The sequence below is a fragment of the Gekko japonicus genome, unplaced genomic scaffold, assembly GCF_001447785.1.
Source record: "Gekko japonicus isolate JY-2015 unplaced genomic scaffold, Gekko_japonicus_V1.1 scaffold422, whole genome shotgun sequence".
Taxonomy (NCBI): domain Eukaryota; kingdom Metazoa; phylum Chordata; class Lepidosauria; order Squamata; family Gekkonidae; genus Gekko; species Gekko japonicus.
The window spans coordinates 1131364-1148393 of NW_015174855.1; the positions used below are offsets into that span (position 1 = coordinate 1131364).

Sequence of the window (17030 nt, forward strand, 5' to 3'; positions counted from 1 at the left end):
CGGCGGCCAGGCTGTTGATGGGCCTCCCCCGGGGGGGGGCACATCCAGCCTGCGCTGAAGTCCTTGCACTGGCTTCCAATAGCGTTCCGGATTCGCTTCAAGGAGCTGGTTTTGACCTTTAAAGCCCTTAACCGTCTGGGGCCTGCCTACCTGAGGGACCGCCTTTCCCCAAGGGCACTGCGATCGGGAACGCAAAACCGTATGGCCCCCCCGGGCCTGGGGACGCTAGGTTGGCAGTAACTAGGACCAGGGCGTTCTCCCTGGCGGCACCAACGCTGTGGAACAAGCTCCCTCAGGAGATCAGAGCTCTACGGGACCTCCAGCAGTTCCATAGAGCAGTTAAAACGGAGCTATTCCGCCAAGCGTTTCAATAAGAACTGACTATGCCGGTGGTGTCGCACTAGCACTTTATCACAGGATGTATTAGCTGGGATTTTATGGTACTGTATTTATATGTGTAATTCTTGGTTTTAACTGTATGTTGGTTTTAAATGGTTTGTAAGCCGCCCTGAGCCGCTTCGGCGGGGGGGCGGGGTAGAAATTTGATAAATAAATAATAAATAAATAAATGTTCCCTGCTGTTGATCTCCTGTCAAGTTTGAGACCCATCATCTGTTGTTTTAGAGGCACTGGTGCAGCCCCGTAATGGATATTGTTATGTCTACTTTAAAGCCACGTGGAATCCTACTTCTGCAGAAAAATTAAATTAAAGAAATTGAACACTTCCCTTTCCCTTGGATCATCCACCTTAATGGTTTGTTGCTCATCTGAAAAGTATGTTGCTCCCCCCCCTCCCCACTGAATGAAGCAAAGATTATAAACAAATAAGCAAAGCTGTCTGGTATGTGTTTCAGTTTTGCTTGGAGAGGAACCTAAAATAGCTCAGCTGCAGCCTAATCCTTGAGCTGTTGAACATACAATATTCATGCTGACAAGAATCACAGGCCGTCCTATGAAATGTTATCTGATGCCGTTTCAAGGAGGGGACCGAGGCCCGTTTCAAGGTAAACAGTGATAAGCAACTTGAGGTAAGTTTTCAGTTCTCTTCCTGCTCTATAAGAACTGATTCTAGGGTCCATTCAAATCTTAATGCTCTCAAAAATGCAAGAATGTGCAATGCAGATAAAGATACTCTCCGTGCAACTAGGCCACACAGTTGGAAGTAGTTTGTGAATGCCATAACACCAACACGTAGCCACATGCTTACAGCAGCCTCTGGGCAATTCTGCATTGGCTTTTCCCTCTGTTGTTTTAGCAAACCTACGCTGGAACAGAAGTTCCCCTCTGCATTGCATGCTGCTTTCACTTCCTTTGCTCATCGGATTTTATAGTACCCTCCATACTGCATGCCGCTTTTGCTTTCTTTGATCATCGGATTTTAAGGTACCTTCTGCATAGATTTATGTCCATTTTATGGCCGTTCAGGGCAGGGTGACTTTGCAGTCAGTACGGGCATTGGCCCGGGATAGTTGAATGTGGTTTTGAGTTGCACCTTTTCCTCAGTGTTGAGAAAACATGGAGCGAATGCCAGATGCAGAACCAGCCACAAGATTCGAGCCTAAACTGCAGCCTAATCTACCCCATGGGGTTGTTGGGAAGATGAAATGGGAAGAACCACATATGCCACTCTGAACTTTTAGAAGGAAAGGCAGGATAAAAATGCAATCAAATGATTACACTGTGATTTTATCCTAAGTGTTTTATCTTTTGTGAAAAGCATTTTGAGTGTCCGTTCTTTGAGCCGTAAGGCAGGGCATATCTTCTAAAACAAATATAATTTGGGGTCAGGATTTTTAAGCAATCATCCACTGTTGCTGAGTCTAATCTTGTTGTTCTTTTCTTTTTCAGATTTCTGTGGCCAGTTCAGTTGTTTGCTTAACGCTCGGTAATAAGCTTTTTAGATAATGAAGGGCTCAAGAATAACACTTTAAACTCTTTACAGTGTTTACCCAGCAGTTAGCCAAATGGGATTCTCAAGCTGATCAACACCAGTTGTTATTTGTTAGAGATTTCACAGCTGGTTTAAGTGGAACCTTTAAAGGCATTGCATCTGCTATTAAAGAAAGCTCTGGGATTTGAATAGTCAGCTCTTTCAATAGAGGAAGTTTCTTTACTAGCTGCCTGACAGACATCACCCAGTGCACACTACCCCACAACTACATACCCAGGCTGGCAAAGTTGACTTGTTGAATCCATGCCTATCATGCAGCAATTATGATCTCTGGAGTATTCCCCCCCCCCAAAAAAAAAGGCAGCTCTAAAGCAAACTTAATAGTTTATGCTGAGGTTCAAATCACCTATTTGTACACACATGCCTAAAAATGCCTTTCCCTTGTACATCCATGTTGAATCTGGCAAGCATGTGGGTAATATCAGCAGGGGTTCAGCTTCAGAGCAGAGCTGTGCTCCTGAAACTTTGGGACCTGCTCAAAGGGTCATGTTGCTACTTGCAATACCCTAAAACAGTGATGGCGAACCTTTTAGAGACTGAGTGCCCAAACTGTGACCCCAAACCCACTTATTTATCGCAAAGTGGCAACACAGCAATTTAACCTAAATACTGAGGTTTTACTTTAGAAAAAACAACCCATACATTAACTTAAGATGATCAAAACAAAGTAAGGAAAGCAATCCCAAATGCTTTCATTTACTTACAATTATTTGGCAGAGAATTCGACACTTTAATGATTGTCTGGGCCTGGCTGGGGCGATGGCACGCGTGCCCACAGAGAGGGCTCTGAGTGCCACCTCTGGCACCCGTGCCATAGGTTCGCCACCACTGCCCTAAAAGCTGCACAGAGGGAACATTCCACTTTTCTATTCACGGAAGCCCCATGGTCAGTAACCCTAACAAAATCCACCCTTTCTGTCTAACTGCTATCCTCGTTGCAGTACGGAAAGAAAGAGCAATCGCCTCCAGGACCTCCCCCTACTGCAGAGCTATCAGAGGCACAACTTTCCTGCCCCACCATGAAACTGGCATCCCATTTTTCCAGAGCTGCTAAAAATAATCCCATGCCCCTAACGACCAGGGATGGCACAACCTTAGGGTTGCCAGCCTCCCGGTGGTGGTTGTGGATCACCTGGGATTGCAACCGATCTCCAGGCAACAGAGATCCGTTCACCTGGAGAAAACGGCTGCTTTGGAAGGTGGGCTCTGTGGCCTTATACCCCATGGAAGTCCCTCTCCTCCCCAGAACTCACAATCCTCAGGCTCCACCCCCAAAATCTCCAGGTATTTTTGGAACTGGTAACCCTACACAACTGGCTTGGCAAACAGGTTTAGCAGCCCAACACACCGTGCTTATTGATTTAGTATTTATTTAAAATATTTTATGCCACCTCTTCAGAGTCCTGCTCAAGGTGACTTGCAACACAAAAACCACAGTATAAAACACAGTCCATTAAAACACACACAGAGACACACAAGCTGTTGGACATAAGCTGCACAGAAACTGTCCATAAAACGAAGCAGACAAAAACTGATAAAATAAAACTCCTAATTAAACATCAATTCTAACAATTAAAAATCATGTTCTCACTCTAGATTTTAAAAAATTAAATTTTTCAAATTTATCAGACACTTGGCCATGGAATAAACAGGTTAGTTTACATAAGCAAATACACGCCGCTGGTTTTTCTAACCAATCCTCCTTCAGAATTATATTCTTCTTCAACTTTTGAGCAAATGTGAACCTTGCAGATGTTACAGCATTAAGAACAAATTCATGAACATCTTTAGAAAGGAAATCCACATAACTGAGCAAAAATACCTTCGGGCATGAAGCGGGGTGTGCTTTCGGATCTACCCAAGACAAAAATATACCAAAAAAATACCTTATTGGTATTTTTCAGGTATATTCAGCATCCCAAATGAATCCAGGTTTTCCCAGGAAACCAAAAAAAAAAAATCCCCCCCCCCAAATCTCTGATTTATTCCAGAGTTACTGGGTAGATCCAAAAACAGTAGAAAGACAGTAGTGGATTGCTTCTGACTCTCATCTGTTTGTCAGGCTTCTACTGCAACCCCTTTAAAGTTTAAAGGGACTACAGAAGACAGCCTGAGGAACAGCTGTGACGGGGAGAGCAGGCTATTCCCGCTGGCTCGGTTTGGGGCTGGCTTCTTGTGCAGCCCAGTTTAAACCAGACTGCAGGAGAAACCAGCCCCAGGATTTGCTGTGCTGTGGGGAACAATCCGCTAGCCATAGCAAAGCAGATCCTGGGGCTGGCTTCTTATGCAGCCCATTTTAAACTGGACAGCATGCTGTGGGGTGCAATCTCCCCGTGGCACAGCAGATTCTGGGCTGACTTCTCCCACAGCCCAGTTTAAACCAGGCTGCAGGAGAAGCCAAGCCAGGCCCAAGATCAGGCTGGCTTTAAACAAAAACAACTCATATTTTTCTTCTCAGGTCCATTGGAACCAAAAAAATTCAGGACTTCCAAAAAATACCAGATCCGAATACCATGCCAGTATTGAGATCCAGGATTTTTCGGAACTCCCCCCCCCAAAAAAAAATCCGGGTCCAATTGACCTGAACCAAAAAATACCAGTAAAACAAATTGTACGCCAACTCTTTCCTCTTTCCTTATACCTTTAGAGATAACTGTAACAATCATATTCCAGAATTCTACCACTCTACTACAATCCCACCAAATATAAAATTGACATTGGTAGCTCCGCATACCCAACAATCCCCAGTAGCCCCTTGGTAAATGTTTGCCAATTTATAGGGTGACAGGTGCCACCGATTTAGCATTTTTATTAAATTTTATTTGGCAGAAAGGTTTACTGAAAAATTTAAACCACTTCTTAACATTGTTCTTGTAGCCTGGTGACTAAAAGAAAATAAAGTAGGCACCAGGAGACCCTCAAGGGGTAGGTGTTCCAAAGACAAGGTGCCACCACAGAAAATGCTCTCTCTGTGTGTGGGGGGGGGGGAGGCTTGAGAGGCACTTCTCAACTGATGGGCTGGATAGTACGGAAGGAGATTTATGGAAGGATAGTGTGTTCAAGAATTGTGATCACTTGTGACTCAAGTGTTGGCTGTTTGGCTCAGCACTGTTTGTCTCAACCAACGTTCAAGCAGCTTTGAGGCTGAGCAGGTTAACTGTGGGTTTGCAATTTAATTTCCTAATGCCTTGCAACCACTTTTGAACCACTTTTGTATTTGTGTAGGAAGTGAAACTGATTCTTCCCCAAACCCACAGATGTCAGGTCAGATGACTAAATGACACGGGGAGGGTCCTGCAACTCCCTCTGGGCTGGGTGAAAATGTGCATGCACAGAATAACCTCAATGGGCCAGCCTTATATAAACACGTTAAAAACCCAGGTTTTATTTATGATTGACTGGTTTATTTACTCACTGGTTATTTATACAAATGTTATTTATAAGCCAGGCAACAACAGGGCAGTGGAGGAGGGGGGTGGAATTGGACTCCCATTTCCTCATGCATGAAATACTGCCAATTGCACTGCACTGTACTGTTTGCATGCATGGAAAGTAACTCAACAACCTTGAATGGTTCATGAACAGTAGAAATATTTAGTGGAAAACTGGCTCCCAGAGTGCGACTGGCAAACAGAACATGAGCTGAACTCGTGGGTGTTAAAGCATCCATACTATTGGCAAGATTCTGTTCTTTTAATGTATCATAAGACTTAAAAACAACACCATGTAATCATTTTCCAGGGTTCAGCTATTCAACACCAGGTGAAATCAGGTCAACAGAACTTAATGTGTAGAAATGGGCAGTTGAAACTTTCATGGCATGGGGGTAAATTAAGGTTGCCAGTTGGGAGACTTTTGCCAGCAGGGGCATTTAGTGGGCAGGGACAGTGGAATTTGGTCTCACATGACACACTTGGAATTTATCAAATTTGGCAATGCTGTGTGTGTCACATTATGCCAATTCCCCCCTCCCCATGTTGCTCCCAGTGCTCATCAAGCAGCAGTGGGAGTTGGAGGCTGGGGGGTGGGAGTCTGCCTGCCATATTGGGCAAACTGGCAAGCCTAAGGTAAACGGCATCCCATTGCATCTCTATTAAAAGGTCAGGACATTCTTCTCCAGGCCTGTTGACAACTCTAGCTGGAGTGCTAACCTAAAATATTGGCATCTTGCGTTTTTACAAGGCTTAGGAAATAGGACTGCATCTGTTGAATTCCTGCTAGATATTTAATTCATTCATTCATTCATTTATATCCCACCTTTCTCCCCAAAGGATACCCAAAGCGGCTTAAATAATTCTCGTCATTTCCATTTTGTCCTCACAAAACCCCTGTGTGGTGCGTTGGGTTCAGTGTGTGTCACTGGCCTAGGGCTGCCAGCCTCCAGGTGGGGCCTGGGGATCTCCTGCTTTTACAACTGATCTCCAGCTGACAGAGATCAGCTCCCCCGGGGAAAATGGCTGCTTTGAAGGGTGGACTCTGTGGCATCGTACCATGGTGAGGCCCCTCCCCTCCCCAAACCCCGCCCTCTCCCGGATCCTCCCCCTAAGTCTCCAGGTATTTTCCAAGCCAGATCTGGCAACCCTACACTGACCTAACTTCACCCAGCGATCTTCCATGGCAGATTGGGGGTATGAAGATGGGTCTCAGAGGTCCCAGTCCAACACTTTTCACTCTCTTATTCTGCTGTAACTCCTACTTGTGCAGTATTTCTGCCACCTTCTCCCCCTCAATCTTAAGATCCTTTCTCTCGTTGGAGGATTGGGGCTTCAGCTAGAGTTGCCAACCTTCAGGTAGCACCATCTCCCGCTATTACAATTGATCTCCAGATGACCAAGATCAGTTCCCCTGGAGAAAAAGGCTGCTTTGGAGGGTGCGCTCGCCTGTCTTGTACCCTGCTGACGTCCCTCCCCCCTCCAAACCCCGCCCTCATCAGGCTCCGGGTAGCACCATCTCCCGCTATTACAATTGATCTCCAGATGACCAAGATCAGTTCCCCTGGAGAAAAAGGCTGCTTTGGAGGGTGCGCTCTATGGTCTTGTACCCTGCTGACGTCCCTCCCCTCTCCAAACCCCGCCCTCATCAGGCTCCACCCCCAAATTCTCCAAGTATTTCCCAACCCAGAGCTGGCAAACTGAGCTCCAGCACTCTTGTGCATTCAGTGCTGGAAAGATCAACTGGCTCTCTGCCCTTACTTTTCCTTTGGCAAATGAGGTATGAATACAGGAAGCAGACTTCCACAAAATAGAAGGAAGTTGAATAAAAGAATAATAAGAATATATGTGGTCTGTTCAAACAAAGCAAAAAGTTTACCAGGAGACAAAAGTGGCACCCCAAAATGCACTTAAGCCTCATCCCCAATGTTCAGAGCTTGGCATAAATAAAAATATCCCCCTTGTGCCAATCCCACAAATGCACATTTGTGTCTTTTGCAGCCAGCACAGAGTGAAGAGTATACGTGCAATCAGTGGACTTTTCGCTGCACCTTTGAAACGGTAAACCACACAGCCATTTTGCACTTTGTAACCTTTTCCTGGCTAAGAGCCACTCAAGCACTGGCCTCCTGTCTGACAAACAAGAGGGGAAGGAAGCAGAAACTTTGCTGATGTGTCAGAAAAGCCAGAGGCCCACAGGGTTTGCCTTAAATCAGAGTCACACCTTAGTGAGCAGGTTCCCAAGTTAATTGCTTAAACCTCAACCAGGCCACTAAATAATTACTCTCAGAGCTGCTCCAGAGCAGGCAGCCAAATAGGAAACTGCAGCCCCTTCACAGCATTTCTCTGTTATCTGTCGAGGTCACACAAAAGCAAAGGCATTCCTTTGACACCCGGAGCCGTGGTCTTTCGGACTATGATCTGGGGGATCCTACAAATTCCTGGAAGCCTCTCGTACTGTCCTTGCACTGTAGCAATCATTGCACAACTGGGCTGGCTTATCTAAGCAGAAGAATCCAGATGCAAATTATTACTATGCTAGCATAATATCCAATGACGTGTGGATACAGCCTAGGGTTTCCTAATGAGAAGGTCACGATTGCCTAGTGTGCTTAACCCAGGAGTGCCAACCTCCCGGTCAGGGCCGGCTCACCCGCTAGGCGAGCTAGACGTTTGCCTAGAGTGCGGGCCCTGGCAAACTGTTGCCCTCACCCCCGCCAAAAGCCGACCGCACCCCCGAGTGAGCCCTGGGCGCCACAGGGGCGGAGGAGCAGGTCCCACCGCGGGCTTGGCTGGAGAGAGGTGCACCCATGGCGCCTTTCCTTCGGCCCATGGCCGAAGGGACTCGGTGCTGCCACCGCCAGCAGGAGCAGCAGCAAGACCCCCAGCCTGGGCGCAGGAGGCGTCACCGCAGCTTGCCTGCCCTCCCCTCTCCTTCCTCGGGGGTGGGTGGACTGGGCGGAGGCTCCCTGAGAGCGGCACACCCGGGCACCATCGGAGGAGGCTGCATGGCGGCAGCCAGCAGCACGGAGGGGGAGCTGCAGCTCCGGGCGCACCTCCCCCCCCTTCGGGGACTGAAATAGTTTAGGACCAGCGGCCCGCGGCACCCCCCCTCCAGCCCCCGGCTGAAGGGACTTGGCGGCAGCGCCGTAGCCAGCAGGAGCAGCAGCAGCGGGACGCCCGGCTGGGGCACAGGAGGCGGTACCGCAGCTCACCCGCCCTCCCCCCTCCCTCCTCGGGGGTGGGCGGATTGGGCGGAGACTCCCTGAGAGCGGTCTACAGGCCCCACCGGGAGGTTGGCATCTGCGCCACAAGGCAGCTTCGCCTAGGGCACAGAAACACCTCGAGCCGGCCCTGCTCCCGGTGGGGCCTGGAGATCTCCTAGTATTTATATTGATCTCCAGGCTACAAAGATCAGTTTGCCTGGAGAAAATGGCTGCTTTGGAGGGTGGAATCTATGGCATTCTACCCCACTGAGTCCCCTCCCCAGTCTGCACCCCCTCCAGGCATTTCCCAAACCAGAGCTGGAAACCCTATCTTACCCAGAGACAGCGTGCCTTTCTTGCAGTGTGCTGATTTCACACACTGAGACAATAAGGCTGAAAAGAACAGTGTAAACTTACTTTGCATCATGGTTTGCATCACAGAGATGAGTGATATAATTTCTGGTTACTCAACCAGAAGTGACATCACAGCATTGTTCTTCCTCTGCTGCACTGGGCAACAGCAGGAAGATGGAGGCCAGGATATAGCGGGAGACCTGGTGTGTAGTGGCACCATAGTGGGAGATCTGCAGCCCTCTATTCCCAGTCCCCTGCTGTTGCCCAATGACGCAGCAGGAGAAATTGGGACCCAAAAGTGACCCCACAGTGATGGTGCAACATCACTTTTGGTCACATAACTGGGAATGAGGTCACATATCAGACGGACACTCTTGCAATGTCCCCAAACTCTATAGGGGGGTTGCTAGAAAGTCCCAGCCAGGTGATGTGTGACATTGCTGCCGGCCTCATGACCAGTGCTCCCTCTAAGCTGTGGAGTTTTGTGAGCAAAAATGGTACTTTGTGAGCTACTGGCATTAAAGCTGTGAGTGAGCAATTTGGCTACTGCATACATTAGTTTGCTCTGGAGCCATCCCTTCCTGAGCTGAGACAAAAATGTGTGAGCCGGAGGCTAAAAAACTGTGAGCTAGCTCACACTAACTCAGCTTAGTCATGCCTAGAAGTGATGTCATAGTGTTACATGGCCTTCACATGAACACATGAGGCTGCCTTCTGCTGAATCACACCCTTGGTCCACCAGAGTCAGCACTGTCTACTCAGACTAGCAGCAGCTCTCCAGGGTCTCAGGCAGAGGTCTTTCGCATCATCTACTGCCAGATCCTTTAACTGGAGACACTGGGGATTGAACCTGGGACCTTCTACATGCCAAGCAGATGCTCTACCATTGAGCCAATGCTCAATGGTGATGCTCAGCCCCGTCCCCAAAAGCTCCCTAGTGCTGCTAGCCCTTTGGCTGGCAACCCAACTGCTAAGCTCCTGCCCGTGTTAATTAATACCGCAAGAGCTCCCTGAAAGTAGGAAATCACACTGATGCAAAGGACCAGGTGCAAAAGACTACAAAGGTTCTTCACCTTTAACAGATGTACAAAATGTGCAGGAGCCCTATCCTACTATGTGGTCTGATCACCCTTCTTAATACCATGGTGGTGGTATTATTATTATTATTATTCCAGTTTTGTCTGAAGTAGTGTGTTTTGCACATGCAAGTTTACACTTTGAATAAAACTTTGTTGGTCTCAAACGTGCCACTGACGCAAACTTTGTTCTACCATGGTTCTAAAGTCATTATGCTTTTCACCAGGGCACTTGCAATGATGTTGTTAAGAACTTAACATTTGCGTAGCACTTTCAGTGTTGAAAGCTTTTCCCTTATGTCATCAATGTAATCCTCACCACAGCCCTTTAAGGGATGCTAATATTATTATCCCCACACTGCAGATGAGGCTAGGAGAGCGGGTTGTCTCAGGCTATAACTGCATTCAGATGTTGTGTTAAGCTGACAGTAAGCCTCAGTGTGCAGGAACCTGGCTTATTGCCAGTTTAAAAACTAACTCCAGCTACCTGTAACGTACAGCCGCAGGAGTTAGCTTCCTCTGCACAAACTTTAATCCAGTTTGGTGTAGTGGTTAAGTGCGCAGACTCTAATCTGGGAGAACCGGGTTTGGTTTCCCATTCTTCCACTTGCAGCTGCTGGATGACCTTGGGCAAGCCATAGTTCTGTCAGAGCTGTTCTCTCATGGACAGTTCTGGAAAGAGCTCCCTCAGCCCCACCCACCTCGCAGGGTGTCTGTTGTGGGGAGGGGGATGGAAATGAGTTTGTAAGCCGCTCTGAGACTCCAAGTGAAGGGCGGGGTATAAATCCAATCTCTTCTTCTTCTCTTCTTCCAAATTTCATCCAGGTTTCGAATCTTGGCTTGTTTATGGGTAACTAAGTCTGGTTAAGCTACATGCCTATGTTTCGACATCATGAGTAACCAGAGTTAGTTTTTAAAACAAGATTTTGGGTCACTGAGCTTTGTGCTAGAAAGGAAAGGGAGGAGAAAGGAGCAGTTACAGATGTGAGCTATGCAACAAGCTGGGGTTTGGCACATTTGAGCTTAATGTCCTATCTTGAAGCATTCTAGTGAGCTGGAAGCCTTTGGACTGGCAGCTTCATAGTTCACACTTGGTGGCACTGCATTAGACGAGCTCCCTAAAAGCTCTTATGATCACAATGGTAGTCAGTTGACAGGCTGGCCTATCGTCCTTCTAAATCAAGGGAGAGCAAACAAGCCATGCCAGTGAGCCTCTGCACAGAGAGGCAGCCTTCTTAAAAAATGGCATGGCAGTGACTAATAAAACAACCTACTTTCCCCCCTACATCATGAGGAAAGTCTGATCTTTTCTGAAGATGCAACAGGATCAAAGAGGGCTCCAGTACCTTTAAATGTTGCTTGCAAAGGGAAGTTTTCCTGCTAGGTTGGATTTATCTATGACGCTGGCCAGACAGAAGAACTTACGAGATCTTGCACACACCTAGCATCTTGCTTAAATTGGGACCGCCACCACTGTGCTTGTATTGTTAGCCCACCAGAAATCTATAGTCCAAGCAAGCAGGATTGCCAACTGGCCTGGAGAAAAATGTTCTGTACTCTGATAGAGGCTAAATGTGTGGGAATGGGCAGGGGAAGCTTTTCATGCATGGTGGTAAATATCCCATTAAGCCTGTATTGAAGGGACGGGGCAACAATACGAGCTGACCCTTAACTCACCATACCAATTATTCAATTAAAAATTCATAGGGAAAAACAGCTTTTTGTTAATGTGTGGGAATGGGCAGGGGAAGCATTTCATACATGGAGGTAAATATCCCATTAAGCGTGTATTGAAGGGACGGGGCAACCATACGAGCTGGCCCTTAACTCACCATACCAATTATTCAATGAAAAATTCATAGGGAAAAACAGCTTTTTGTTGTTTGCAGTTGTTGTTGTTGTTAATAATAATAATCATCATCATCATCATCATCATCCTGTCACTACTGCAACACACTGGTGAAAATAGGGAGGCCAGGTTACTCTTGGCCCATTCAGGGATGGCAGGAAGATTTTTTTTTTTTAATGGTGCCATGCTAGTGTCGTAGCATCACTTTTGGCAAACACCTGGCAGTGATATCTCTGTCACCTGGAGATCAGTTGTTATCCCAGGAGATCTCCAGCTACCCCCTGTAGGTTGGTAACCCTACTCAGCTTGGAGAGGGAAAACTTCCGTGTCAAATTGCCTTGAAGGCAATTTTAAGCTTCAACGATTATGATTTTTTATGGGGGGAAAGTACAACCCCTGAGCACTATTTTATTTCCTGAGGCCCATTTCTTATGCTCTGTCTAATAATTAGTTCCACCACAGTTCCACATGATGCACATGTGATCCTTGCTGGCTTTTTGGGAGAAATGAAACAAGACAAGGAATGATCGTTTCCTCTGAAATATGAAAACATACCCAACTGGACCCACTGGACTTTTCAATGGAACATGTATTCTGGTAATGGGCAAGACACATTACCAGCACTATAACAGTAATCTTGCTCCGTGACCATTATTTCCACTTAAACCAGAGCTGCTTTGCAGGTTATGCTTCTAAAAATTACGATGCCTTTCATTGCTATAGCCAAGCCTCATCGTATTGATTGGTTTCTCCTCCTCTCAGCTACCACCATTGTTGATCTTCAGTGGATTTATTGACGTAATAAAACAGTATCTCCAAATGTAAATGGATGCCAGCAGTTCAACCACAAGACTCAAGTGAGAATACTTAAGACCTTTGTTTCTTGAAAGGGCTTTTACATGACATTTATTGACCAGCATGTAGGGATGATGAAGAATTTCGATTATTTTGTGGAGCCAGCAATAGAAAAACAAATCACACTTCTGACAGAATTCCAATTAACGGAGTTATTGGAATCTCCTTGCTTTAAAACTTCATTGTGCTTTCCTTGGGCAGCAGCTCCATGTCTAGGTAAATGTAGGCAGGTAGCACTTCAGTTTATCGTAGAATTGCTAGAAACCAGGGCTTTTTTTTTTTTTGTGTGGGGGGGGGGGAAGTGCCGGAACTCTCAAGGGGGAAATGTTTTCAATCTGTATACTAAAAACCCATGAACTTTTAAACATTTTTAAAAGACTTTTGTCAAAGAGGTTCTGGAACTCCGTTCCAGCCCGTTCCCCCAGGGAAAAAAAGCCCTGCTAGGAACTATCACCTAAAGTGCAATTTAAGGCAAATTTGGAGGACCTACATTGGCAAAAGAACCTATTAGAATGTTGAGGGAAAGTAATTTTTTGGTGTGTGGGGGTAAGATAACTAGATAAGTGAAATTTCTTGGTGGGGTGGAGTACCGATCATTAGCCTATCTCTCTGTTCGAAAATCATTTGTTTTTTCGATGCTGTTCCGAACTATTTGCCTAAAAGACTGCACTGTCCAGGCCAAACCAAATATTTTTCTATTTGATATTCACTTTGAAAATAAGACAAACAGAGCATCCAAATAAATCACTGAAAAAAATAACTACATCATATAGCATTGTTTTTTCTTCGCTGACCTTTTCCTTGGCCCTCACTGCTCATGGGCTTCATTTGCTCAAAATGCTGTTGAATCCAATCCACATGATTTGGTTTGCAGGCATCCACGATGGCACATCCAATGTAGCATCATGACAACACTGACCACATTGACTATTGGCAGTGGTGGGGCAAACAAGTTGAGGAAGTAAAAGGAGACTTACAAAAACAATGCAATGATGTTGATGAGCACAAAAGATCACTTGGAACAGGAAGTGCACTGCTTTTCCCCTCCATATTGCCAGGAGGCAACATCCGGGGCTTCTATGTCCTGTTTGTTGGCCCTCCAGTTTGGCCAGTGTGTGAAACAGGATGCTAGACTAGATGATGGACTACTGGTCTGATTCAGCAAGGCTCATTATACTAGTATAAAAGCACAAATTAGGGTAAGTTATTTTAATTCAGCACTAGTACTGTATTTCAGAACAATGGTTTTGCCAGTGGCAAGTTCATACTTAGATGCAATAAATGTTGCAATTCAAGAAATTGTCTAAGATTGCTAATTTTAGAATTGACACAGACTGCCAACTCATCTATTGATTTTTGCATGTGTTTGCTTGGATGAATTTATGTTATTCGAAATACAGTATTTTAACTTACTGGTCCAAAGTGTAGTATATTTGGGGGCTCTGGGGTGTGCTCAGCAGTAGCACTTTGCAATGACAGCCATTAGTTGAGGATTATCCCACTTGAATCACAACACTGAGTTCCTTGTGCCACCCTGGACCTTCTCCTCCTATGCTACAGTAGCCTATCCAGGCCAGAGGTAACCTCCTAAGCCCCGCTTCTGGGGGCTCCAAACCACCCCCGGCCAGCTGAAGTGGCCACAGCGTAAAACTATAGAAATTCAGGTGATTGTCACTTCTGGGTGTAACATGCCAGCAGAGGTCATTGGTGTTTTTCCCCCTCCCACTAATGCTCAGAGCGACAGTGGACAATAGAGATGGTCAGCAGGAGGTCTTCTGCCACGGCATGAGGTCTGGAACTCTAGTCACAGGACCTGGCAGAGCTGTGGGGCTGGCTGGCTACTTGTCCCTCCCTCCTTTGTGAGAGCAGGGCCTGGGCATGCCAAGGTTTGGCACCCATTTCCAGGGCCACTTTTCCCTCCCAGTTCACACCAGTGGACTAAACCACCAACATGTATTACTTGTTCCTGTATGTTTTTATCTTGGTCCCACTGCATTAAATTTCTACTTATGTAATAGCATTTCTTGCATTCCTTGTCATATTTAAAACATATGCCTTCTTTCAGATTTCAGCAGTCCTAGTCCTGTCAAACACTGTTTATTATATGTCTCCACATTCTATTCATTGCATTTACTTAGACTACATAATCCGCCTTGAGTCTCAGTGAGGAAGGAGGATTATAAATAAATAATGCTGCCTCCAACCAGGGAACAGAGAGTCTAACCAGCAGTTTTTTCAAGTCGGTTTAATACCATCAAATATAAAGCAGCAGAGCAGACAGTACTAGCAGAATAAAAATATAGTTAAAAGAGTCATAAATAAAAGCAGCAACTAAAGCAGCAAGGACCACAGAGGAAAGCCTAACATCACACACCAAAAAAGCCTGGTTTAAAAAAATGTTGGCTGTTCCATTTCCAGTTCTCCCTCACAAATCCCTGCAACTCTGGACCTCGAGATGGGATGACTGCAGATGGTGAAACGGGTACAGCAACTTCAAGACCTTCAGCTTCTACAACACTGACTGCTGCTCTCACTAGGGTGCATGGATCGAGGTAACAAATCAATCAGTCAAGTAAAGATATGGCCTGACTGCTGATTATCTAAACCAGAGAGGAACAGAAGGAATTGAGAGGCCAAAGTTTTATTAAGGGGGCTGTGTAAACAATGATTATTCAGGGGTCGTTTTGTAGAAAAAGAGCTAGGGGAACTCATTAGCATAACTCATTAGCATATGCCACACCCCCTGACATCACTGGAAGTGTGTCATAAGGCCACACACCCCACCCCCAACGGTCCTTAAAGGTGCTATTTGTTAGTCTTAAAGGTGCTATTTGAACTCTTGGACTATTTTGCAGCAACAGACTAACACAGCTACGGAAGCGGGGTGGCAGGGGGCGGGGGTTTGTCATGTGCCCCGCCCCCCGTACCTCACCCGGGGGCACTGTGATCCCCCGCGACCCCCCCCCCCCAAATGACCTCTGATTATTCTGCCCTTCAGTTAACATTGTCATGGGAGGCTGTTCCAGTTTACATCATGCCTACAGAGCGGGATCTTCCTCCAGTGTCGCAGATGGTACTGGTTTTACTGCTGCTTTTTGTTGCTACTGTCAAATATCTATTTCTATTCCTTTAATTTGCATTGAATGTCCTTCTTGTGGTAGAAAGATATCATATACCTTATTAAGACAAACAACCGTAGGCTGGTGGTCCCCAGCCTTTTTGAACATGTGGGCACCTTTGGGATTCTGACATGGCATGGTGGGCATACCCACAAAATGGCTGTCACATGAGGTGGAGCCGGCCACAAAATGGCGGCAGCAGCAGCAGCTTACCTTTAGTCACACAGTAAAGAGCCTTGTGCTGTGGTGGCAGCTACTGGTCCAAGTAATTTTTTTAAAAAAATCAGATCTCCAGGGGCCAGTCAAAAGGCTTGCTGGGCAAAAGCCCCACCCGGCTCCACCCACTTTCTAAAAATGACTGGCAGACACCAGGAAAGGTGTTGGCAGGCCCCATGGTGGCCATGGGTGCCACATTGGGAACCTCTGCTGTAACACTTTGCTAAATGCCCCACCCCACCCCGTCCAACAATGTCACATTTTGTGTATGTATATATATATATAACAAACATGTTTACCTTGTGGAGTTTGGAGGCTACTCTCCATCACCAGCACAAAGCAAATGCATGGCAGGGGGCATCTCTGTAATGAAAGAAACATAACATGGCTTTGGAAAGAAGGCTTCAGACAGAGCTGCTTTGACAGGTTAATTTGCCACACAACAGCATAAGAGTCCTGCAGCTTCTGCTCACATTCCTATGTAAGTACACTTACACATCTAGGTCCTATGAGAAAAGTGCTCCACCTCTAGACAGCACAGACTCAGACCGTGTGGTCCACCGTGGAAGCAAGAGGACTGTTCACACTCCCATGTGCTGCTATCAGAAGCCATTCCCAGCAGGCTTTCCAGCCAAGCTCTGTGTAAGCTCAGTTGCCCAGTGCAGCATCATTCCAGTAAGGAGGAGAAGCAAGGTCTCTTCGTCCCCCTGCGTATCACTTTGTCCCATGGCACATGTGGGGTCCAGGGGCACAGAGGTACACTTATGTAGACTGGTGTGTGTGTGTGCACGTGTGTGCATGCGTGTGTGCTGTCAAGTCACTTCCAACTTATGGCAACTCTAAGAATTAATGACCTCCAAAATGCTATCATTAGCAGTCTTGCTCAGGTCTTCCAAACTGAAGGCCATGAGTTCCTTTATTGAGTCAGTTTGTAACCAGTAATTGCAATCCCCCCGCTCAATGCTTCAAGAAC

The 17030-nt window shown here is 46.4% G+C and overlaps 1 protein-coding gene across 1 annotated transcript in view; it reads right to left on the minus strand.

Annotated features, from left to right (window-relative positions):
* Positions 1 to 16421, minus strand: part of SLC16A12 (solute carrier family 16 member 12) — a 41285-nt gene extending 24864 nt beyond the window's left edge. Inside the window, exon 1 of the mRNA XM_015424619.1 lies at positions 16357 to 16421. The gene's annotated coding sequence lies outside the window, so the exon portion shown is untranslated. The remainder of the gene's footprint in view (positions 1 to 16356) is intronic.
* Between the last annotated feature and the right edge of the window lie 609 nt (positions 16422 to 17030).